Source organism: Schistocerca cancellata, unplaced genomic scaffold (assembly GCF_023864275.1).
Source record: "Schistocerca cancellata isolate TAMUIC-IGC-003103 unplaced genomic scaffold, iqSchCanc2.1 HiC_scaffold_1114, whole genome shotgun sequence".
NCBI lineage: Eukaryota > Metazoa > Arthropoda > Insecta > Orthoptera > Acrididae > Schistocerca > Schistocerca cancellata.
In genome coordinates, this window is record NW_026047113.1 from 180,448 (window position 1) to 201,907 (window position 21,460).

Genomic DNA, 21,460 nt, shown 5'->3' on the forward strand with positions numbered 1-21,460 from the left:
CGCCGCGTGTGTGAGACGCACTGCTGCTCGTTGCACCCCCTGTCATTCGCTGGGCGCGTGCAGCCTTCGACACTAGCGGAGGACGCATCTTGTCCCTGGTGTTCAGCGGAGGGCCTGTGCGGGGTGTGGCAGTGTCGTGCTGGAGGGCCCACTGGTAGCGATATGGGCTTCCTCGCCTCGCCTCGCCTCGCCTCGCCTCACACCAGGTGTCTGCGTAGTTTGCAGTGCATTCTCACCATTCCTATTTCTGTCCCTGTCCCCGTCCCGACTTGTCCCGACTTTGCTCGACTGCCGCTCGCTGCCGCTCGGGTCGTGGTCCATATGACAGCGCAAGCACGACAAACGTCTGCGGGACGAGACGAGACGAGACGAGACGAGACGAGACGACTAAGGAATAAATTCGTGGTTACAAATCAAATTTGGAACTCTACACTCCTACACAACAATAGGCGGTGACGTATTTCAGAAATCATCTGCCGATTCGTACTGTTTTGTCGTTCTCAAAGTCCTCTTGGCAAACTTGGTTAGCACATTCTCCCTCAAACTGAGTTAATTACTGCATTTTCGTACCATTACAGTAGTTTAAAAGGCATAAAGAAGCATCTTTGTCACAACAGAAAGGTAGTTTGAAAATTGGGCTGGTGACATAACAAAAAATAACAGGAAGGGAGCCAGCAGCACCCGGGTTTCCCAGGCGGTCACCCATCCAAGTACTAGCCGGGCCCGATGATGCTTAACTTCGGAGATCGGACGAGAACCGGTGTATTCATCATGGTATGGCCGTTGGCGCTCATCTAAAGTAGGAGCACGGCAGAATTAGCGTTCGGCTTTTCTCCCAACACACAAAATGTTAGTTTTCGGCCGCATTTGACGAAAGCGCTTCCTTCCGCAACCGCCAGTTCCTCGAGGACGGCGGGGGGAGGCGCGCCCGGCGTCCCAGCAGAGTGACGGCCGAATTGGCGGGCGCACCGCCGCGTGTGTGAGACGCACTGCTGCTCGTTGCACCCCCTGTCATTCGCTGGGCGCGTGCAGCCTTCGACACTAGCGGAGGACGCATCTTGTCCCTGGTGTTCAGCGGAGGGCCTGTGCGGGGTGTGGCAGTGTCGTGCTGGAGGGCCCACTGGTAGCGATATGGGCTTCCTCGCCTCGCCTCGCCTCGCCTCACACCAGGTGTCTGCGTAGTTTGCAGTGCATTCTCACCATTCCTATTTCTGTCCCTGTCCCCGTCCCGACTTGTCCCGACTTTGCTCGACTGCCGCTCGCTGCCGCTCGGGTCGTGGTCCATATGACAGCGCAAGCACGACAAACGTCTGCGGGACGAGACGAGACGAGACGAGACGAGACGACTAAGGAATAAATTCGTGGTTACAATTCATATTTGGAACTCTACACTCCTACACAACAATAGGCGGTGACGTATTTCAGAAATCACCTGCCGATTCGTACTGTTTTGTCGTTTTCAAAGTCCTCTCGGCAAACTTGGTTAGCACATTCTCCCTCAAACTGAGTTAATTACTGCATTTTCGTACCATTACAGTAGTTTAAAAGGCATAAAGAAGCATCTTTGTCACAACAGAAAGGTAGTTTGAAAATTGGGCTGGTGACATAACAAAATAAAACAGGAAGGGAGCCAGCAGCACCCGGGTTTCCCAGGCGGTCACCCATCCAAGTACTAGCCGGGCCCGATGATGCTTAACTTCGGTGATCGGACGAGAACCGCTGTATTCATCATGGTATGGCCGTTGGCGCTCATCTAATGTAGGAGCACGGCAGAATTCGCGTTCGGCTTTTCTCCCAACACACAAAATGTTAGTTTTCGGCCGCATTTGACGAAAGCGCTTCCTTCCGCAACAGCCAGTTCCTCGTGGACGGCGGGGGGAGGCGCGCCCGGCGTCCCAGCAGAGTGACGGCCGAATTGGCGGGCGCACCGCCGCGTGTGTGAGACGCACTGCTGCTCGTTGCACCCCCTGTCATTCGCTGGGCGCGTGCAGCCTTCGACACTAGCGGAGGACGCATCTTGTCCCTGGTGTTCAGCGGAGGGCCTGTGCGGTGTGTGGCAGTGTCGTGCTGGAGGGCCCACTGGTAGCGATGTGGGCTTCCTCGCCTCGCCTCGCCTCGCCTCGCCTCACACCAGGTGTCTGCGTAGTTTGCAGTGCATTCGCACCATTCCTATCCCTGTCCCTGTCCCCGTCCCGACTTGTCCCGACTTTGCTCGACTGCCGCTCGCTGCCGCTCGGGTCGTGGTCCATATGACAGCGCAAGCACGACAAACGTCTGCGGGACGAGACGAGACGAGACGAGACGAGACGACTAAGGAATAAATTCGTGGTTACAATTCAAATTTGGAACTCTACACTCCTACACAACAATAGGCGGTGACGTATTTCAGAAATCACCTGCCGATTCGTACTGTTTTGTCGTTTTCAAAGTCCTCTCGGCAAACTTGGTTAGCACATTCTCCCTCAAACTGAGTTAATTACTGCATTTTCGTACCATTACAGTAGTTTAAAAGGCAGAAAGAAGCATCTTTGTCACAACAGAAAGGTAGTTTGAAAATTGGGCTGGTGACATAACAAAATAAAACAGGAAGGGAGCCAGCAGCACCCGGGTTTCCCAGGCGGTCACCCATCCAAGTACTAGCCGGGCCCGATGATGCTTAACTTCGGTGATCGGACGAGAACCGCTGTATTCATCATGGTATGGCCGTTGGCGCTCATCTAATGTAGGAGCACGGCAGAATTCGCGTTCGGCTTTTCTCCCAACACACAAAATGTTAGTTTTCGGCCGCATTTGACGAAAGCGCTTCCTTCCGCAACAGCCAGTTCCTCGTGGACGGCGGGGGGAGGCGCGCCCGGCGTCCCAGCAGAGTGACGGCCGAATTGGCGGGCGCACCGCCGCGTGTGTGAGACGCACTGCTGCTCGTTGCACCCCCTGTCATTCGCTGGGCGCGTGCAGCCTTCGACACTAGCGGAGGACGCATCTTGTCCCTGGTGTTCAGCGGAGGGCCTGTGCGGTGTGTGGCAGTGTCGTGCTGGAGGGCCCACTGGTAGCGATGTGGGCTTCCTCGCCTCGCCTCGCCTCGCCTCGTCGCGCCTCACACCAGGTGTCTGCGTAGTTTGCAGTGCATTCGCACCATTCCTATCCCTGTCCCTGTCCCCGTCCCGACTTGTCCCGACTTTGCTCGACTGCCGCTCGCTGCCGCTCGGGTCGTGGTCCATATGACAGCGCAAGCACGACAAACGTCTGCGGGACGAGACGAGACGAGACGAGACGAGACGACTAAGGAATAAATTCGTGGTTACAAATCAAATTTGGAACTCTACACTCCTACACAACAATAGGCGGTGACGTATTTCAGAAATCATCTGCCGATTCGTACTGTTTTGTCGTTCTCAAAGTCCTCTTGGCAAACTTGGTTAGCACATTCTCCCTCAAACTGAGTTAATTACTGCATTTTCGTACCATTACAGTAGTTTAAAAGGCATAAAGAAGCATCTTTGTCACAACAGAAAGGTAGTTTGAAAATTGGGCTGGTGACATAACAAAAAAAAACAGGAAGGGAGCCAGCAGCACCCGGGTTTCCCAGGCGGTCACCCATCCAAGTACTAGCCGGGCCCGATGATGCTTAACTTCGGAGATCGGACGAGAACCGGTGTATTCATCATGGTATGGCCGTTGGCGCTCATCTAATGTAGGAGCACGGCAGAATTAGCGTTCGGCTTTTCTCCCAACACACAAAATGTTAGTTTTCGGCCGCATTTGACGAAAGCGCTTCCTTCCGCAACCGCCAGTTCCTCGAGGACGGCGGGGGGAGGCGCGCCCGGCGTCCCAGCAGAGTGACGGCCGAATTGGCGGGCGCACCGCCGCGTGTGTGAGACGCACTGCTGCTCGTTGCACCCCCTGTCATTCGCTGGGCGCGTGCAGCCTTCGACACTAGCGGAGGACGCATCTTGTCCCTGGTGTTCAGCGGAGGGCCTGTGCGGGGTGTGGCAGTGTCGTGCTGGAGGGCCCACTGGTAGCGATATGGGCTTCCTCGCCTCGCCTCGCCTCGCCTCGCCTCACACCAGGTGTCTGCGTAGTTTGCAGTGCATTCTCACCATTCCTATTTCTGTCCCTGTCCCCGTCCCGACTTGTCCCGACTTTGCTCGACTGCCGCTCGCTGCCGCTCGGGTCGTGGTCCATATGACAGCGCAAGCACGACAAACGTCTGCGGGACGAGACGAGACGAGACGAGACGAGACGAGACGACTAAGGAATAAATTCGTGGTTACAAATCAAATTTGGAACTCTACACTCCTACACAACAATAGGCGGTGACGTATTTCAGAAATCATCTGCCGATTCGTACTGTTTTGTCGTTCTCAAAGTCCTCTTGGCAAACTTGGTTAGCACATTCTCCCTCAAACTGAGTTAATTACTGCATTTTCGTACCATTACAGTAGTTTAAAAGGCATAAAGAAGCATCTTTGTCACAACAGAAAGGTAGTTTGAAAATTGGGCTGGTGACATAACAAAAAAAAAACAGGAAGGGAGCCAGCAGCACCCGGGTTTCCCAGGCGGTCACCCATCCAAGTACTAGCCGGGCCCGATGATGCTTAACTTCGGAGATCGGACGAGAACCGGTGTATTCATCATGGTATGGCCGTTGGCGCTCATCTAATGTAGGAGCACGGCAGAATTAGCGTTCGGCTTTTCTCCCAACACACAAAATGTTAGTTTTCGGCCGCATTTGACGAAAGCGCTTCCTTCCGCAACCACCAGTTCCTCGAGGACGGCGGGGGGAGGCGCGCTCGGCGTCCCAGCAGAGTGACGGCCGAATTGGCGGGCGCACCGCCGCGTGTGTGAGACGCACTGCTGCTCGTTGCACCCCCTGTCATTCGCTGGGCGCGTGCAGCCTTCGACACTAGCGGAGGACGCATCTTGTCCCTGGTGTTCAGCGGAGGGCCTGTGCGGGGTGTGGCAGTGTCGTGCTGGAGGGCCCACTGGTAGCGATATGGGCTTCCTCGCCTCGCCTCGCCTCGCCTCACACCAGGTGTCTGCGTAGTTTGCAGTGCATTCTCACCATTCCTATTTCTGTCCCTGTCCCCGTCCCGACTTGTCCCGACTTTGCTCGACTGCCGCTCGCTGCCGCTCGGGTCGTGGTCCATATGACAGCGCAAGCACGACAAACGTCTGCGGGACGAGACGAGACGAGACGAGACGAGACGAGACGACTAAGGAATAAATTCGTGGTTACAAATCAAATTTGGAACTCTACACTCCTACACAACAATAGGCGGTGACGTATTTCAGAAATCACCTGCCGATTTGTACTGTTTTGTCGTTTTCAAAGTGCTCTTGGCAAACTTGGTTAGCACATTCTCCCTCAAACTGAGTTAATTACTGCATTTTCGTACCATTACAGTAGTTTAAAAGGCATAAAGAAGCATCTTTGTCACAACAGAAAGGTAGTTTGAAAATTGGGCTGGTGACATAACAAAATAAAACAGGAAGGGAGCCAGCAGCACCCGGGTTTCCCAGGCGGTCACCCATCCAAGTACTAGCCGGGCCCGATGATGCTTAACTTCGGTGATCGGACGAGAACCGCTGTATTCATCATGGTATGGCCGTTGGCGCTCATCTAATGTAGGAGCACGGCAGAATTCGCGTTCGGCTTTTCTCCCAACACACAAAATGTTAGTTTTCGGCCGCATTTGACGAAAGCGCTTCCTTCCGCAACCGCCAGTTCCTCGTGGACGGCGGGGGGAGGCGCGCCCGGCGTCCCAGCAGAGTGACGGCCGAATTGGCGGGCGCACCGCCGCGTGTGTGAGACGCACTGCTGCTCGTTGCACCCCCTGTCATTCGCTGGGCGCGTGCAGCCTTCGACACTAGCGGAGGACGCATCTTGTCCCTGGTGTTCAGCGGAGGGCCTGTGCGGTGTGTGGCAGTGTCGTGCTGGAGGGCCCACTGGTAGCGATGTGGGCTTCCTCGCCTCGCCTCGCCTCGCCTCGCCTCACACCAGGTGTCTGCGTAGTTTGCAGTGCATTCGCACCATTCCTATCCCTGTCCCTGTCCCCGTCCCGACTTGTCCCGACTTTGCTCGACTGCCGCTCGCTGCCGCTCGGGTCGTGGTCCATATGACAGCGCAAGCACGACAAACGTCTGCGGGACGAGACGAGACGAGACGAGACGAGACGACTAAGGAATAAATTCGTGGTTACAATTCAAATTTGGAACTCTACACTCCTACACAACAATAGGCGGTGACGTATTTCAGAAATCACCTGCCGATTCGTACTGTTTTGTCGTTTTCAAAGTCCTCTCGGCAAACTTGGTTAGCACATTCTCCCTCAAACTGTGTTAATTACTGCATTTTCGTACCATTACAGTAGTTTAAAAGGCATAAAGAAGCATCTTTGTCACAACAGAAAGGTAGTTTGAAAATTGGGCTGGTGACATAACAAAATAAAACAGGAAGGGAGCCAGCAGCACCCGGGTTTCCCAGGCGGTCACCCATCCAAGTACTAGCCGGGCCCGATGATGCTTAACTTCGGTGATCGGACGAGAACCGCTGTATTCATCATGGTATGGCCGTTGGCGCTCATCTAATGTAGGAGCACGGCAGAATTCGCGTTCGGCTTTTCTCCCAACACACAAAATGTTAGTTTTCGGCCGCATTTGACGAAAGCGCTTCCTTCCGCAACAGCCAGTTCCTCGTGGACGGCGGTGGGAGGCGCGCCCGGCGTCCCAGCAGAGTGACGGCCGAATTGGCGGGCGCACCGCCGCGTGTGTGAGACGCACTGCTGCTCGTTGCACCCCCTGTCATTCGCTGGGCGCGTGCAGCCTTCGACACTAGCGGAGGACGCATCTTGTCCCTGGTGTTCAGCGGAGGGCCTGTGCGGTGTGTGGCAGTGTCGTGCTGGAGGGCCCACTGGTAGCGATGTGGGCTTCCTCGCCTCGCCTCGCCTCGCCTCGCCTCACACCAGGTGTCTGCGTAGTTTGCAGTGCATTCGCACCATTCCTATCCCTGTCCCTGTCCCCGTCCCGACTTGTCCCGACTTTGCTCGACTGCCGCTCGCTGCCGCTCGGGTCGTGGTCCATATGACAGCGCAAGCACGACAAACGTCTGCGGGACGAGACGAGACGAGACGAGACGAGACGACTAAGGAATAAATTCGTGGTTACAAATCAAATTTGGAACTCTACACTCCTACACAACAATAGGCGGTGACGTATTTCAGAAATCATCTGCCGATTCGTACTGTTTTGTCGTTCTCAAAGTCCTCTTGGCAAACTTGGTTAGCACATTCTCCCTCAAACTGAGTTAATTACTGCATTTTCGTACCATTACAGTAGTTTAAAAGGCATAATGAAGCATCTTTGTCACAACAGAAAGGTAGTTTGAAAATTGGGCTGGTGACATAACAAAAAAAAACAGGAAGGGAGCCAGCAGCACCCGGGTTTCCCAGGCGGTCACCCATCCAAGTACTAGCCGGGCCCGATGATGCTTAACTTCGGAGATCGGACGAGAACCGGTGTATTCATCATGGTATGGCCGTTGGCGCTCATCTAATGTAGGAGCACGGCAGAATTAGCGTTCGGCTTTTCTCCCAACACACAAAATGTTAGTTTTCGGCCGCATTTGACGAAAGCGCTTCCTTCCGCAACCGCCAGTTCCTCGAGGACGGCGGGGGGAGGCGCGCCCGGCGTCCCAGCAGAGTGACGGCCGAATTGGCGGGCGCACCGCCGCGTGTGTGAGACGCACTGCTGCTCGTTGCACCCCCTGTCATTCGCTGGGCGCGTGCAGCCTTCGACACTAGCGGAGGACGCATCTTGTCCCTGGTGTTCAGCGGAGGGCCTGTGCGGGGTGTGGCAGTGTCGTGCTGGAGGGCCCACTGGTAGCGATATGGGCTTCCTCGCCTCGCCTCGCCTCGCCTCACGCCAGGTGTCTGCGTAGTTTGCAGTGCATTCTCACCATTCCTATTTCTGTCCCTGTCCCCGTCCCGACTTGTCCCGACTTTGCTCGACTGCCGCTCGCTGCCGCTCGGGTCGTGGTCCATATGACAGCGCAAGCACGACAAACGTCTGCGGGACGAGACGAGACGAGACGAGACGAGACGACTAAGGAATAAATTCGTCGTTACAAATCAAATTTGGAACTCTACACTCCTACACAACAATAGGCGGTGACGTATTTCAGAAATCATCTGCCGATTCGTACTGTTTTGTCGTTCTCAAAGTCCTCTTGGCAAACTTGGTTAGCACATTCTCCCTCAAACTGAGTTAATTACTGCATTTTCGTACCATTACAGTAGTTTAAAAGGCATAAAGAAGCATCTTTGTCACAACAGAAAGGTAGTTTGAAAATTGGGCTGGTGACATAACAAAAAAAAACAGGAAGGGAGCCAGCAGCACCCGGGTTTCCCAGGCGGTCACCCATCCAAGTACTAGCCGGGCCCGATGGTGCTTAACTTCGGAGATCGGACGAGAACCGGTGTATTCATCATGGTATGGCCGTTGGCGCTCATCTAATGTAGGAGCACGGCAGAATTAGCGTTCGGCTTTTCTCCCAACACACAAAATGTTAGTTTTCGGCCGCATTTGACGAAAGCGCTTCCTTCCGCAACCGCCAGTTCCTCGAGGACGGCGGGGGGTGGCGCGCCCGGCGTCCCAGCAGAGTGACGGCCGAATTGGCGGGCGCACCGCCGCGTGTGTGAGACGCACTGCTGCTCGTTGCACCCCCTGTCATTCGCTGGGCGCGTGCAGCCTTCGACACTAGCGGAGGACGCATCTTGTCCCTGGTGTTCAGCGGAGGGCCTGTGCGGGGTGTGGCAGTGTCGTGCTGGAGGGCCCACTGGTAGCGATATGGGCTTCCTCGCCTCGCCTCGCCTCGCCTCACACCAGGTGTCTGCGTAGTTTGCAGTGCATTCTCACCATTCCTATTTCTGTCCCTGTCCCCGTCCCGACTTGTCCCGACTTTGCTCGACTGCCGCTCGCTGCCGCTCGGGTCGTGGTCCATATGACAGCGCAAGCACGACAAACGTCTGCGGGACGAGACGAGACGAGACGAGACGAGACGACTAAGGAATAAATTCGTGGTTACAATTCAAATTTGGAACTCTACACTCCTACACAACAATAGGCGGTGACGTATTTCAGAAATCACCTGCCGATTCGTACTGTTTTGTCGTTTTCAAAGTCCTCTCGGCAAACTTGGTTAGCACATTCTCCCTCAAACTGAGTTAATTACTGCATTTTCGTACCATTACAGTAGTTTAAAAGGCATAAAGAAGCATCTTTGTCACAACAGAAAGGTAGTTTGAAAATTGGGCTGGTGACATAACAAAATAAAACAGGAAGGGAGCCAGCAGCACCCGGGTTTCCCAGGCGGTCACCCATCCAAGTACTAGCCGGGCCCGATGATGCTTAACTTCGGTGATCGGACGAGAACCGCTGTATTCATCATGGTATGGCCGTTGGCGCTCATCTAATGTAGGAGCACGGCAGAATTCGCGTTCGGCTTTTCTCCCAACACACAAAATGTTAGTTTTCGGCCGCATTTGACGAAAGCGCTTCCTTCCGCAACAGCCAGTTCCTCGTGGACGGCGGGGGGAGGCGCGCCCGGCGTCCCAGCAGAGTGACGGCCGAATTGGCGGGCGCACCGCCGCGTGTGTGAGACGCACTGCTGCTCGTTGCACCCCCTGTCATTCGCTGGGCGCGTGCAGCCTTCGACACTAGCGGAGGACGCATCTTGTCCCTGGTGTTCAGCGGAGGGCCTGTGCGGGGTGTGGCAGTGTCGTGCTGGAGGGCCCACTGGTAGCGATATGGGCTTCCTCGCCTCGCCTCGCCTCGCCTCACACCAGGTGTCTGCGTAGTTTGCAGTGCATTCTCACCATTCCTATTTCTGTCCCTGTCCCCGTCCCGACTTGTCCCGACTTTGCTCGACTGCCGCTCGCTGCCGCTCGGGTCGTGGTCCATATGACAGCGCAAGCACGACAAACGTCTGCGGGACGAGACGAGACGAGACGAGACGAGACGACTAAGGAATAAATTCGTGGTTACAATTCAAATTTGGAACTCTACACTCCTACACAACAATAGGCGGTGACGTATTTCAGAAATCACCTGCCGATTCGTACTGTTTTGTCGTTTTCAAAGTCCTCTCGGCAAACTTGGTTAGCACATTCTCCCTCAAACTGAGTTAATTACTGCATTTTCGTACCATTACAGTAGTTTAAAAGGCATAAAGAAGCATCTTTGTCACAACAGAAAGGTAGTTTGAAAATTGGGCTGGTGACATAACAAAATAAAACAGGAAGGGAGCCAGCAGCACCCGGGTTTCCCAGGCGGTCACCCATCCAAGTACTAGCCGGGCCCGATGATGCTTAACTTCGGTGATCGGACGAGAACCGCTGTATTCATCATGGTATGGCCGTTGGCGCTCATCTAATGTAGGAGCACGGCAGAATTCGCGTTCGGCTTTTCTCCCAACACACAAAATGTTAGTTTTCGGCCGCATTTGACGAAAGCGCTTCCTTCCGCAACAGCCAGTTCCTCGTGGACGGCGGGGGGAGGCGCGCCCGGCGTCCCAGCAGAGTGACGGCCGAATTGGCGGGCGCACCGCCGCGTGTGTGAGACGCACTGCTGCTCGTTGCACCCCCTGTCATTCGCTGGGCGCGTGCAGCCTTCGACACTAGCGGAGGACGCATCTTGTCCCTGGTGTTCAGCGGAGGGCCTGTGCGGTGTGTGGCAGTGTCGTGCTGGAGGGCCCACTGGTAGCGATGTGGGCTTCCTCGCCTCGCCTCGCCTCGCCTCGCCTCACACCAGGTGTCTGCGTAGTTTGCAGTGCATTCGCACCATTCCTATCCCTGTCCCTGTCCCCGTCCCGACTTGTCACGACTTTGCTCGACTGCCGCTCGCTGCCGCTCGGGTCGTGGTCCATATGACAGCGCAAGCACGACAAACGTCTGCGGGACGAGACGAGACGAGACGAGACGAGACGACTAAGGAATAAATTCGTGGTTACAAATCAAATTTGGAACTCTACACTCCTACACAACAATAGGCGGTGACGTATTTCAGAAATCACCTGCCGATTCGTACTGTTTTGTCGTTTTCAAAGTCCTCTCGGCAAACTTGGTTAGCACATTCTCCCTCAAACTGAGTTAATTACTGCATTTTCGTACCATTACAGTAGTTTAAAAGGCATAAAGAAGCATCTTTGTCACAACAGAAAGGTAGTTTGAAAATTGGGCTGGTGACATAACAAAATAAAACAGGAAGGGAGCCAGCAGCACCCGGGTTTCCCAGGCGGTCACCCATCCAAGTACTAGCCGGGCCCGATGATGCTTAACTTCGGTGATCGGACGAGAACCGCTGTATTCATCATGGTATGGCCGTTGGCGCTCATCTAATGTAGGAGCACGGCAGAATTCGCGTTCGGCTTTTCTCCCAACACACAAAATGTTAGTTTTCGGCCGCATTTGACGAAAGCGCTTCCTTCCGCAACAGCCAGTTCCTCGTGGACGGCGGGGGGAGGCGCGCCCGGCGTCCCAGCAGAGTGACGGCCGAATTGGCGGGCGCACCGCCGCGTGTGTGAGACGCACTGCTGCTCGTTGCACCCCCTGTCATTCGCTGGGCGCGTGCAGCCTTCGACACTAGCGGAGGACGCATCTTGTCCCTGGTGTTCAGCGGAGGGCCTGTGCGGTGTGTGGCAGTGTCGTGCTGGAGGGCCCACTGGTAGCGATGTGGGCTTCCTCGCCTCGCCTCGCCTCGCCTCGCCTCACACCAGGTGTCTGCGTAGTTTGCAGTGCATTCGCACCATTCCTATCCCTGTCCCTGTCCCCGTCCCGACTTGTCCCGACTTTGCTCGACTGCCGCTCGCTGCCGCTCGGGTCGTGGTCCATATGACAGCGCAAGCACGACAAACGTCTGCGGGACGAGACGAGACGAGACGAGACGAGACGACTAAGGAATAAATTCGTGGTTACAAATCAAATTTGGAACTCTACACTCCTACACAACAATAGGCGGTGACGTATTTCAGAAATCACCTGCCGATTCGTACTGTTTTGTCGTTTTCAAAGTCCTCTCGGCAAACTTGGTTAGCACATTCTCCCTCAAACTGAGTTAATTACTGCATTTTCGTACCATTACAGTAGTTTAAAAGGCATAAAGAAGCATCTTTGTCACAACAGAAAGGTAGTTTGAAAATTGGGCTGGTGACATAACAAAATAAAACAGGAAGGGAGCCAGCAGCACCCGGGTTTCCCAGGCGGTCACCCATCCAAGTACTAGCCGGGCCCGATGATGCTTAACTTCGGAGATCGGACGAGAACCGGTGTATTCATCATGGTATGGCCGTTGGCGCTCATCTAATGTAGGAGCACGGCAGAATTAGCGTTCGGCTTTTCTCCCAACACACAAAATGTTAGTTTTCGGCCGCATTTGACGAAAGCGCTTCCTTCCGCAACCGCCAGTTCCTCGAGGACGGCGGGGGGTGGCGCGCCCGGCGTCCCAGCAGAGTGACGGCCGAATTGGCGGGCGCACCGCCGCGTGTGTGAGACGCACTGCTGCTCGTTGCACCCCCTGTCATTCGCTGGGCGCGTGCAGCCTTCGACACTAGCGGAGGACGCATCTTGTCCCTGGTGTTCAGCGGAGGGCCTGTGCGGGGTGTGGCAGTGTCGTGCTGGAGGGCCCACTGGTAGCGATATGGGCTTCCTCGCCTCGCCTCGCCTCGCCTCACACCAGGTGTCTGCGTAGTTTGCAGTGCATTCTCACCATTCCTATTTCTGTCCCTGTCCCCGTCCCGACTTGTCCCGACTTTGCTCGACTGCCGCTCGCTGCCGCTCGGGTCGTGGTCCATATGACAGCGCAAGCACGACAAACGTCTGCGGGACGAGACGAGACGAGACGAGACGAGACGACTAAGGAATAAATTCGTGGTTACAATTCAAATTTGGAACTCTACACTCCTACACAACAATAGGCGGTGACGTATTTCAGAAATCACCTGCCGATTCGTACTGTTTTGTCGTTTTCAAAGTCCTCTCGGCAAACTTGGTTAGCACATTCTCCCTCAAACTGAGTTAATTACTGCATTTTCGTACCATTACAGTAGTTTAAAAGGCATAAAGAAGCATCTTTGTCACAACAGAAAGGTAGTTTGAAAATTGGGCTGGTGACATAACAAAAAAAAACAGGAAGGGAGCCAGCAGCACCCGGGTTTCCCAGGCGGTCACCCATCCAAGTACTAGCCGGGCCCGATGATGCTTAACTTCGGAGATCGGACGAGAACCGGTGTATTCATCATGGTATGGCCGTTGGCGCTCATCTAATGTAGGAGCACGGCAGAATTAGCGTTCGGCTTTTCTCCCAACACACAAAATGTTAGTTTTCGGCCGCATTTGACGAAAGCGCTTCCTTCCGCAACCGCCAGTTCCTCGAGGACGGCGGGGGGTGGCGCGCCCGGCGTCCCAGCAGAGTGACGGCCGAATTGGCGGGCGCACCGCCGCGTGTGTGAGACGCACTGCTGCTCGTTGCACCCCCTGTCATTCGCTGGGCGCGTGCAGCCTTCGACACTAGCGGAGGACGCATCTTGTCCCTGGTGTTCAGCGGAGGGCCTGTGCGGGGTGTGGCAGTGTCGTGCTGGAGGGCCCACTGGTAGCGATATGGGCTTCCTCGCCTCGCCTCGCCTCGCCTCACACCAGGTGTCTGCGTAGTTTGCAGTGCATTCTCACCATTCCTATTTCTGTCCCTGTCCCCGTCCCGACTTGTCCCGACTTTGCTCGACTGCCGCTCGCTGCCGCTCGGGTCGTGGTCCATATGACAGCGCAAGCACGACAAACGTCTGCGGGACGAGACGAGACGAGACGAGACGAGACGACTAAGGAATAAATTCGTGGTTACAATTCAAATTTGGAACTCTACACTCCTACACAACAATAGGCGGTGACGTATTTCAGAAATCACCTGCCGATTCGTACTGTTTTGTCGTTTTCAAAGTCCTCTCGGCAAACTTGGTTAGCACATTCTCCCTCAAACTGAGTTAATTACTGCATTTTCGTACCATTACAGTAGTTTAAAAGGCATAAAGAAGCATCTTTGTCACAACAGAAAGGTAGTTTGAAAATTGGGCTGGTGACATAACAAAATAAAACAGGAAGGGAGCCAGCAGCACCCGGGTTTCCCAGGCGGTCACCCATCCAAGTACTAGCCGGGCCCGATGATGCTTAACTTCGGTGATCGGACGAGAACCGCTGTATTCATCATGGTATGGCCGTTGGCGCTCATCTAATGTAGGAGCACGGCAGAATTCGCGTTCGGCTTTTCTCCCAACACACAAAATGTTAGTTTTCGGCCGCATTTGACGAAAGCGCTTCCTTCCGCAACAGCCAGTTCCTCGTGGACGGCGGGGGGAGGCGCGCCCGGCGTCCCAGCAGAGTGACGGCCGAATTGGCGGGCGCACCGCCGCGTGTGTGAGACGCACTGCTGCTCGTTGCACCCCCTGTCATTCGCTGGGCGCGTGCAGCCTTCGACACTAGCGGAGGACGCATCTTGTCCCTGGTGTTCAGCGGAGGGCCTGTGCGGTGTGTGGCAGTGTCGTGCTGGAGGGCCCACTGGTAGCGATGTGGGCTTCCTCGCCTCGCCTCGCCTCGCCTCGCCTCACACCAGGTGTCTGCGTAGTTTGCAGTGCATTCGCACCATTCCTATCCCTGTCCCTGTCCCCGTCCCGACTTGTCCCGACTTTGCTCGACTGCCGCTCGCTGCCGCTCGGGTCGTGGTCCATATGACAGCGCAAGCACGACAAACGTCTGCGGGACGAGACGAGACGAGACGAGACGAGACGACTAAGGAATAAATTCGTGGTTACAAATCAAATTTGGAACTCTACACTCCTACACAACAATAGGCGGTGACGTATTTCAGAAATCACCTGCCGATTCGTACTGTTTTGTCGTTTTCAAAGTCCTCTCGGCAAACTTGGTTAGCACATTCTCCCTCAAACTGAGTTAATTACTGCATTTTCGTACCATTACAGTAGTTTAAAAGGCATAAAGAAGCATCTTTGTCACAACAGAAAGGTAGTTTGAAAATTGGGCTGGTGACATAACAAAATAAAACAGGAAGGGAGCCAGCAGCACCCGGGTTTCCCAGGCGGTCACCCATCCAAGTACTAGCCGGGCCCGATGATGCTTAACTTCGGTGATCGGACGAGAACCGCTGTATTCATCATGGTATGGCCGTTGGCGCTCATCTAATGTAGGAGCACGGCAGAATTCGCGTTCGGCTTTTCTCCCAACACACAAAATGTTAGTTTTCGGCCGCATTTGACGAAAGCGCTTCCTTCCGCAACAGCCAGTTCCTCGTGGACGGCGGGGGGAGGCGCGCCCGGCGTCCCAGCAGAGTGACGGCCGAATTGGCGGGCGCACCGCCGCGTGTGTGAGACGCACTGCTGCTCGTTGCACCCCCTGTCATTCGCTGGGCGCGTGCAGCCTTCGACACTAGCGGAGGACGCATCTTGTCCCTGGTGTTCAGCGGAGGGCCTGTGCGGTGTGTGGCAGTGTCGTGCTGGAGGGCCCACTGGTAGCGATGTGGGCTTCCTCGCCTCGCCTCGCCTCGCCTCGCCTCACACCAGGTGTCTGCGTAGTTTGCAGTGCATTCGCACCATTCCTATCCCTGTCCCTGTCCCCGTCCCGACTTGTCCCGACTTTGCTCGACTGCCGCTCGCTGCCGCTCGGGTCGTGGTCCATATGACAGCGCAAGCACGACAAACGTCTGCGGGACGAGACGAGACGAGACGAGACGAGACGACTAAGGAATAAATTCGTGGTTACAAATCAAATTTGGAACTCTACACTCCTACACAACAATAGGCGGTGACGTATTTCAGAAATCACCTGCCGATTCGTACTGTTTTGTCGTTTTCAAAGTCCTCTCGGCAAACTTGGTTAGCACATTCTCCCTCAAACTGAGTTAATTACTGCATTTTCGTACCATTACAGTAGTTTAAAAGGCATAAAGAAGCATCTTTGTCACAACAGAAAGGTAGTTTGAAAATTGGGCTGGTGACATAACAAAATAAAACAGGAAGGGAGCCAGCAGCACCCGGGTTTCCCAGGCGGTCACCCATCCAAGTACTAGCCGGGCCCGATGATGCTTAACTTCGGAGATCGGACGAGAACCGGTGTATTCATCATGGTATGGCCGTTGGCGCTCATCTAATGTAGGAGCACGGCAGAATTAGCGTTCGGCTTTTCTCCCAACACACAAAATGTTAGTTTTCGGCCGCATTTGACGAAAGCGCTTCCTTCCGCAACCGCCAGTTCCTCGAGGACGGCGGGGGGTGGCGCGCCCGGCGTCCCAGCAGAGTGACGGCCGAATTGGCGGGCGCACCGCCGCGTGTGTGAGACGCACTGCTGCTCGTTGCACCCCCTGTCATTCGCTGGGCGCGTGCAGCCTTCGACACTAGCGGAGGACGCATCTTGTCCCTGGTGTTCAGCGGAGGGCCTGTGCGGGGTGTGGCAGTGTCGTGCTGGAGGGCCCACTGGTAGCGATATGGGCTTCCTCGCCTCGCCTCGCCTCGCCTCGCCTCACACCAGGTGTCTGCGTAGTTTGCAGTGCATTCTCACCATTCCTATTTCTGTCCCTGTCCCCGTCCCGACTTGTCCCGACTTTGCTCGACTGCCGCTCGCTGCCGCTCGGGTCGTGGTCCATATGACAGCGCAAGCACGACAAACGTCTGCGGGACGAGACGAGACGAGACGAGACGAGACGACTAAGGAATAAATTCGTGGTTACAATTCAAATTTGGAACTCTACACTCCTACACAACAATAGGCGGTGACGTATTTCAGAAATCACCTGCCGATTCGTACTGTTTTGTCGTTTTCAAAGTCCTCTCGGCAAACTTGGTTAGCACATTCTCCCTCAAACTGAGTTAATTACTGCATTTTCGTACCATTACAGTAGTTTAAAAGGCATAAAGAAGCATCTTTGTCACAACAGAAAGGTAGTTTGAAAATTGGGCTGGTGACATAACAAAATAAAACAGGAAGGGAGCCAGCAGCACCCGGGTTTCCCAGGCGGTCACCCATCCAAGTACTAGCCGGGCCCGATGATGCTTAACTTCGGTGATCGGACGAGAACCGCTGTATTCATCATGGTATGGCCGTTGGCGCTCATCTAATGTAGGAGCACGGCAGAATTCGCGTTCGGCTTTTCTCCCAACACACAAAATGTTAGTTTTCGGCCGCATTTGACGAAAGCGCTTCCTTCCGCAACAGCCAGTTCCTCGTGGACGGCGGGGGGTGGCGCGCCCGGCGTCCCAGCAGAGTGACGGCCGAATTGGCGGGCGCACCGCCGCGTGTGTGAGACGCACTGCTGCTCGTTGCACCCCCTGTCATTCGCTGGGCGCGTGCAGCCTTCGACACTAGCGGAGGACGCATCTTGTCCCTGGTGTTCAGCGGAGGGCCTGTGCGGGGTGTGGCAGTGTCGTGCTGGAGGGCCCACTGGTAGCGATATGGGCTTCCTCGCCTCGCCTCGCCTCGCCTCACACCAGGTGTCTGCGTAGTTTGCAGTGCATTCTCACCATTCCTATTTCTGTCCCTGTACCCGTCCCGACTTGTCCCGACTTTGCTCGACTGCCGCTCGCTGCCGCTCGGGTCGTGGTCCATATGACAGCGCAAGCACGACAAACGTCTGCGGGACGAGACGAGACGAGACGAGACGAGACGACTAAGGAATAAATTCGTGGTTACAATTCAAATTTGGAACTCTACACTCCTACACAACAATAGGCGGTGACGTATTTCAGAAATCACCTGCCGATTCGTACTGTTTTGTCGTTTTCAAAGTCCTCTCGGCAAACTTGGTTAGCACATTCTCCCTCAAACTGAGTAAATTACTGCATTTTCGTACCATTACAGTAGTTTAAAAGGCATAAAGAAGCATCTTTGTCACAACAGAAAGGTAGTTTGAAAATTGGGCTGGTGACATAACAAAATAAAACAGGAAGGGAGCCAGCAGCACCCGGGTTTCCCAGGCGGTCACCCATCCAAGTACTAGCCGGGCCCGATGATGCTTAACTTCGGTGATCGGACGAGAACCGCTGTATTCATCATGGTATGGCCGTTGGCGCTCATCTAATGTAGGAGCACGGCAGAATTCGCGTTCGGCTTTTCTCCCAACACACAAAATGTTAGTTTTCGGCCGCATTTGACGAAAGCGCTTCCTTCCGCAACAGCCAGTTCCTCGTGGACGGCGGGGGGAGGCGCGCCCGGCGTCCCAGCAGAGTGACGGCCGAATTGGCGGGCGCACCGCCGCGTGTGTGAGACGCACTGCTGCTCGTTGCACCCCCTGTCATTCGCTGGGCGCGTGCAGCCTTCGACACTAGCGGAGGACGCATCTTGTCCCTGGTGTTCAGCGGAGGGCCTGTGCGGTGTGTGGCAGTGTCGTGCTGGAGGGCCCACTGGTAGCGATGTGGGCTTCCTCGCCTCGCCTCGCCTCGCCTCGCCTCACACCAGGTGTCTGCGTAGTTTGCAGTGCATTCGCACCATTCCTATCCCTGTCCCTGTCCCCGTCCCGACTTGTCCCGACTTTGCTCGACTGCCGCTCGCTGCCGCTCGGGTCGTGGTCCATATGACAGCGCAAGCACGACAAACGTCTGCGGGACGAGACGAGACGAGACGAGACGAGACGACTAAGGAATAAATTCGTGGTTACAAATCAAATTTGGAACTCTACACTCCTACACAACAATAGGCGGTGACGTATTTCAGAAATCACCTGCCGATTCGTACTGTTTTGTCGTTTTCAAAGTCCTCTCGGCAAACTTGGTTAGCACATTCTCCCTCAAACTGAGTTAATTACTGCATTTTCGTACCATTACAGTAGTTTAAAAGGCATAAAGAAGCATCTTTGTCACAACAGAAAGGTAGTTTGAAAATTGGGCTGGTGACATAACAAAATAAAACAGGAAGGGAGCCAGCAGCACCCGGGTTTCCCAGGCGGTCACCCATCCAAGTACTAGCCGGGCCCGATGATGCTTAACTTCGGTGATCGGACGAGAACCGCTGTATTCATCATGGTATGGCCGTTGGCGCTCATCTAATGTAGGAGCACGGCAGAATTCGCGTTCGGCTTTTCTCCCAACACACAAAATGTTAGTTTTCGGCCGCATTTGACGAAAGCGCTTCCTTCCGCAACAGCCAGTTCCTCGTGGACGGCGGGGGGAGGCGCGCCCGGCGTCCCAGCAGAGTGACGGCCGAATTGGCGGGCGCACCGCCGCGTGTGTGAGACGCACTGCTGCTCGTTGCACCCCCTGTCATTCGCTGGGCGCGTGCAGCCTTCGACACTAGCGGAGGACGCATCTTGTCCCTGGTGTTCAGCGGAGGGCCTGTGCGGTGTGTGGCAGTGTCGTGCTGGAGGGCCCACTGGTAGCGATGTGGGCTTCCTCGCCTCGCCTCGCCTCGCCTCGCCTCACACCAGGTGTCTGCGTAGTTTGCAGTGCATTCGCACCATTCCTATCCCTGTCCCTGTCCCCGTCCCGACTTGTCCCGACTTTGCTCGACTGCCGCTCGCTGCCGCTCGGGTCGTGGTCCATATGACAGCGCAAGCACGACAAACGTCTGCGGGACGAGACGAGACGAGACGAGACGAGACGACTAAGGAATAAATTCGTGGTTACAAATCAAATTTGGAACTCTACACTCCTACACAACAATAGGCGGTGACGTATTTCAGAAATCACCTGCCGATTCGTACTGTTTTGTCGTTTTCAAAGTCCTCTCGGCAAACTTGGTTAGCACATTCTCCCTCAAACTGAGTTAATTACTGCATTTTCGTACCATTACAGTAGTTTAAAAGGCATAAAGAAGCATCTTTGTCACAACAGAAAGGTAGTTTGAAAATTGGGCTGGTGACATAACAAAATAAAACAGGAAGGGAGCCAGCAGCACCCGGGTTTCCCAGGCGGTCACCCATCCAAGTACTAGCCGGGCCCGATGATGCTTAACTTCGGTGATCGGACGAGAACCGCTGTATTCATCATGGTATGGCCGTTGGCGCTCATCTAATGTAGGAGCACGGCAGAATTCGCGTTCGGCTTTTCTCCCAACACACAAAATGTTAGTTTTCGGCCGCATTTGACGAAAGCGCTTCCTTCCGCAACAGCCAGTTCCTCGTGGACGGCGGGGGGAGGCGCGCCCGGCGTCCCAGCAGAGTGACGGCCGAATTGGCGGGCGCACCGCCGCGTGTGTGAGACGCACTGCTGCTCGTTGCACCCCCTGTCATTCGCTGGGCGCGTGCAGCCTTCGACACTAGCGGAGGACGCATCTTGTCCCTGGTGTTCAGCGGAGGGCCTGTGCGGTGTGTGGCAGTGTCGTGCTGGAGGGCCCACTGGTAGCGATGTGGGCTTCCTCGCCTCGCCTCGCCTCGCCTCGCCTCACACCAGGTGTCTGCGTAGTTTGCAGTGCATTCGCACCATTCCTATCCCTGTCCCTGTCCCCGTCCCGACTTGTCCCGACTTTGCTCGACTGCCGCTCGCTGCCGCTCGGGTCGTGGTCCATATGACAGCGCAAGCACGACAAACGTCTGCGGGACGAGACGAGACGAGACGAGACGAGACGACTAAGGAATAAATTCGTGGTTACAAATCAAATTTGGAACTCTACACTCCTACACAACAATAGGCGGTGACGTATTTCAGAAATCACCTGCCGATTCGTACTGTTTTGTCGTTTTCAAAGTCCTCTCGGCAAACTTGGTTAGCACATTCTCCCTCAAACTGAGTTAATTACTGCATTTTCGTACCATTACAGTAGTTTAAAAGGCATAAAGAAGCATCTTTGTCACAACAGAAAGGTAGTTTGAAAATTGGGCTGGTGACATAACAAAATAAAACAGGAAGGGAGCCAGCAGCACCCGGGTTTCCCAGGCGGTCACCCATCCAAGTACTAGCCGGGCCCGATGATGCTTAACTTCGGTGATCGGACGAGAACCGCTGTATTCATCATGGTATGGCCGTTGGCGCTCATCTAATGTAGGAGCACGGCAGAATTCGCGTTCGGCTTTTCTCCCAACACACAAAATGTTAGTTTTCGGCCGCATTTGACGAAAGCGCTTCCTTCCGCAACAGCCAGTTCCTCGTGGACGGCGGGGGGAGGCGCGCCCGGCGTCCCAGCAGAGTGACGGCCGAATTGGCGGGCGCACCGCCGCGTGTGTGAGACGCACTGCTGCTCGTTGCACCCCCTGTCATTCGCTGGGCGCGTGCAGCCTTCGACACTAGCGGAGGACGCATCTTGTCCCTGGTGTTCAGCGGAGGGCCTGTGCGGTGTGTGGCAGTGTCGTGCTGGAGGGCCCACTGGTAGCGATGTGGGCTTCCTCGCCTCGCCTCGCCTCGCCTCGCCTCACACCAGGTGTCTGCGTAGTTTGCAGTGCATTCGCACCATTCCTATCCCTGTCCCTGTCCCCGTCCCGACTT

At 55.1% G+C, this 21,460-nt stretch overlaps 22 non-coding genes across 22 annotated transcripts; all 22 read right to left on the reverse strand.

Annotated features, from left to right (window-relative positions):
- Positions 1–669: 669 nt before the first annotated feature.
- Positions 670–788, reverse strand: LOC126158618 (5S ribosomal RNA). The gene has a single exon (XR_007533611.1). It is a non-coding gene; the product is annotated as a 5S ribosomal RNA (ribosomal RNA).
- Positions 789–1,628: 840 nt separating this feature from the next.
- LOC126158772 (5S ribosomal RNA) lies at positions 1,629–1,747 on the reverse strand. The gene has a single exon (XR_007533755.1). It is a non-coding gene; the product is annotated as a 5S ribosomal RNA (ribosomal RNA).
- Positions 1,748–2,592: 845 nt separating this feature from the next.
- On the reverse strand, positions 2,593–2,711 carry LOC126158773 (5S ribosomal RNA). Its single transcript, XR_007533756.1, has one exon. It is a non-coding gene; the product is annotated as a 5S ribosomal RNA (ribosomal RNA).
- An 850-nt stretch (positions 2,712–3,561) lies between these two features.
- LOC126158620 (5S ribosomal RNA) lies at positions 3,562–3,680 on the reverse strand. The gene has a single exon (XR_007533612.1). It is a non-coding gene; the product is annotated as a 5S ribosomal RNA (ribosomal RNA).
- An 851-nt stretch (positions 3,681–4,531) lies between these two features.
- LOC126158621 (5S ribosomal RNA) lies at positions 4,532–4,650 on the reverse strand. The gene has a single exon (XR_007533613.1). It is a non-coding gene; the product is annotated as a 5S ribosomal RNA (ribosomal RNA).
- An 845-nt stretch (positions 4,651–5,495) lies between these two features.
- On the reverse strand, positions 5,496–5,614 carry LOC126158774 (5S ribosomal RNA). Its single transcript, XR_007533757.1, has one exon. It is a non-coding gene; the product is annotated as a 5S ribosomal RNA (ribosomal RNA).
- An 845-nt stretch (positions 5,615–6,459) lies between these two features.
- LOC126158775 (5S ribosomal RNA) lies at positions 6,460–6,578 on the reverse strand. The gene has a single exon (XR_007533758.1). It is a non-coding gene; the product is annotated as a 5S ribosomal RNA (ribosomal RNA).
- An 845-nt stretch (positions 6,579–7,423) lies between these two features.
- On the reverse strand, positions 7,424–7,542 carry LOC126158622 (5S ribosomal RNA). Its single transcript, XR_007533614.1, has one exon. It is a non-coding gene; the product is annotated as a 5S ribosomal RNA (ribosomal RNA).
- An 840-nt stretch (positions 7,543–8,382) lies between these two features.
- Positions 8,383–8,501, reverse strand: LOC126158920 (5S ribosomal RNA). The gene has a single exon (XR_007533895.1). It is a non-coding gene; the product is annotated as a 5S ribosomal RNA (ribosomal RNA).
- Positions 8,502–9,341: 840 nt separating this feature from the next.
- LOC126158776 (5S ribosomal RNA) lies at positions 9,342–9,460 on the reverse strand. The gene has a single exon (XR_007533759.1). It is a non-coding gene; the product is annotated as a 5S ribosomal RNA (ribosomal RNA).
- Positions 9,461–10,300: 840 nt separating this feature from the next.
- Positions 10,301–10,419, reverse strand: LOC126158777 (5S ribosomal RNA). The gene has a single exon (XR_007533760.1). It is a non-coding gene; the product is annotated as a 5S ribosomal RNA (ribosomal RNA).
- Positions 10,420–11,264: 845 nt separating this feature from the next.
- Positions 11,265–11,383, reverse strand: LOC126158778 (5S ribosomal RNA). Its single transcript, XR_007533761.1, has one exon. It is a non-coding gene; the product is annotated as a 5S ribosomal RNA (ribosomal RNA).
- An 845-nt stretch (positions 11,384–12,228) lies between these two features.
- Positions 12,229–12,347, reverse strand: LOC126158623 (5S ribosomal RNA). Its single transcript, XR_007533615.1, has one exon. It is a non-coding gene; the product is annotated as a 5S ribosomal RNA (ribosomal RNA).
- An 840-nt stretch (positions 12,348–13,187) lies between these two features.
- LOC126158624 (5S ribosomal RNA) lies at positions 13,188–13,306 on the reverse strand. The gene has a single exon (XR_007533616.1). It is a non-coding gene; the product is annotated as a 5S ribosomal RNA (ribosomal RNA).
- Positions 13,307–14,146: 840 nt separating this feature from the next.
- LOC126158779 (5S ribosomal RNA) lies at positions 14,147–14,265 on the reverse strand. The gene has a single exon (XR_007533762.1). It is a non-coding gene; the product is annotated as a 5S ribosomal RNA (ribosomal RNA).
- An 845-nt stretch (positions 14,266–15,110) lies between these two features.
- Positions 15,111–15,229, reverse strand: LOC126158780 (5S ribosomal RNA). Its single transcript, XR_007533763.1, has one exon. It is a non-coding gene; the product is annotated as a 5S ribosomal RNA (ribosomal RNA).
- Positions 15,230–16,074: 845 nt separating this feature from the next.
- Positions 16,075–16,193, reverse strand: LOC126158625 (5S ribosomal RNA). Its single transcript, XR_007533617.1, has one exon. It is a non-coding gene; the product is annotated as a 5S ribosomal RNA (ribosomal RNA).
- Positions 16,194–17,038: 845 nt separating this feature from the next.
- LOC126158782 (5S ribosomal RNA) lies at positions 17,039–17,157 on the reverse strand. Its single transcript, XR_007533765.1, has one exon. It is a non-coding gene; the product is annotated as a 5S ribosomal RNA (ribosomal RNA).
- Positions 17,158–17,997: 840 nt separating this feature from the next.
- LOC126158783 (5S ribosomal RNA) lies at positions 17,998–18,116 on the reverse strand. The gene has a single exon (XR_007533766.1). It is a non-coding gene; the product is annotated as a 5S ribosomal RNA (ribosomal RNA).
- An 845-nt stretch (positions 18,117–18,961) lies between these two features.
- On the reverse strand, positions 18,962–19,080 carry LOC126158784 (5S ribosomal RNA). The gene has a single exon (XR_007533767.1). It is a non-coding gene; the product is annotated as a 5S ribosomal RNA (ribosomal RNA).
- An 845-nt stretch (positions 19,081–19,925) lies between these two features.
- On the reverse strand, positions 19,926–20,044 carry LOC126158785 (5S ribosomal RNA). The gene has a single exon (XR_007533768.1). It is a non-coding gene; the product is annotated as a 5S ribosomal RNA (ribosomal RNA).
- An 845-nt stretch (positions 20,045–20,889) lies between these two features.
- Positions 20,890–21,008, reverse strand: LOC126158786 (5S ribosomal RNA). The gene has a single exon (XR_007533769.1). It is a non-coding gene; the product is annotated as a 5S ribosomal RNA (ribosomal RNA).
- Positions 21,009–21,460: the final 452 nt, after the last annotated feature.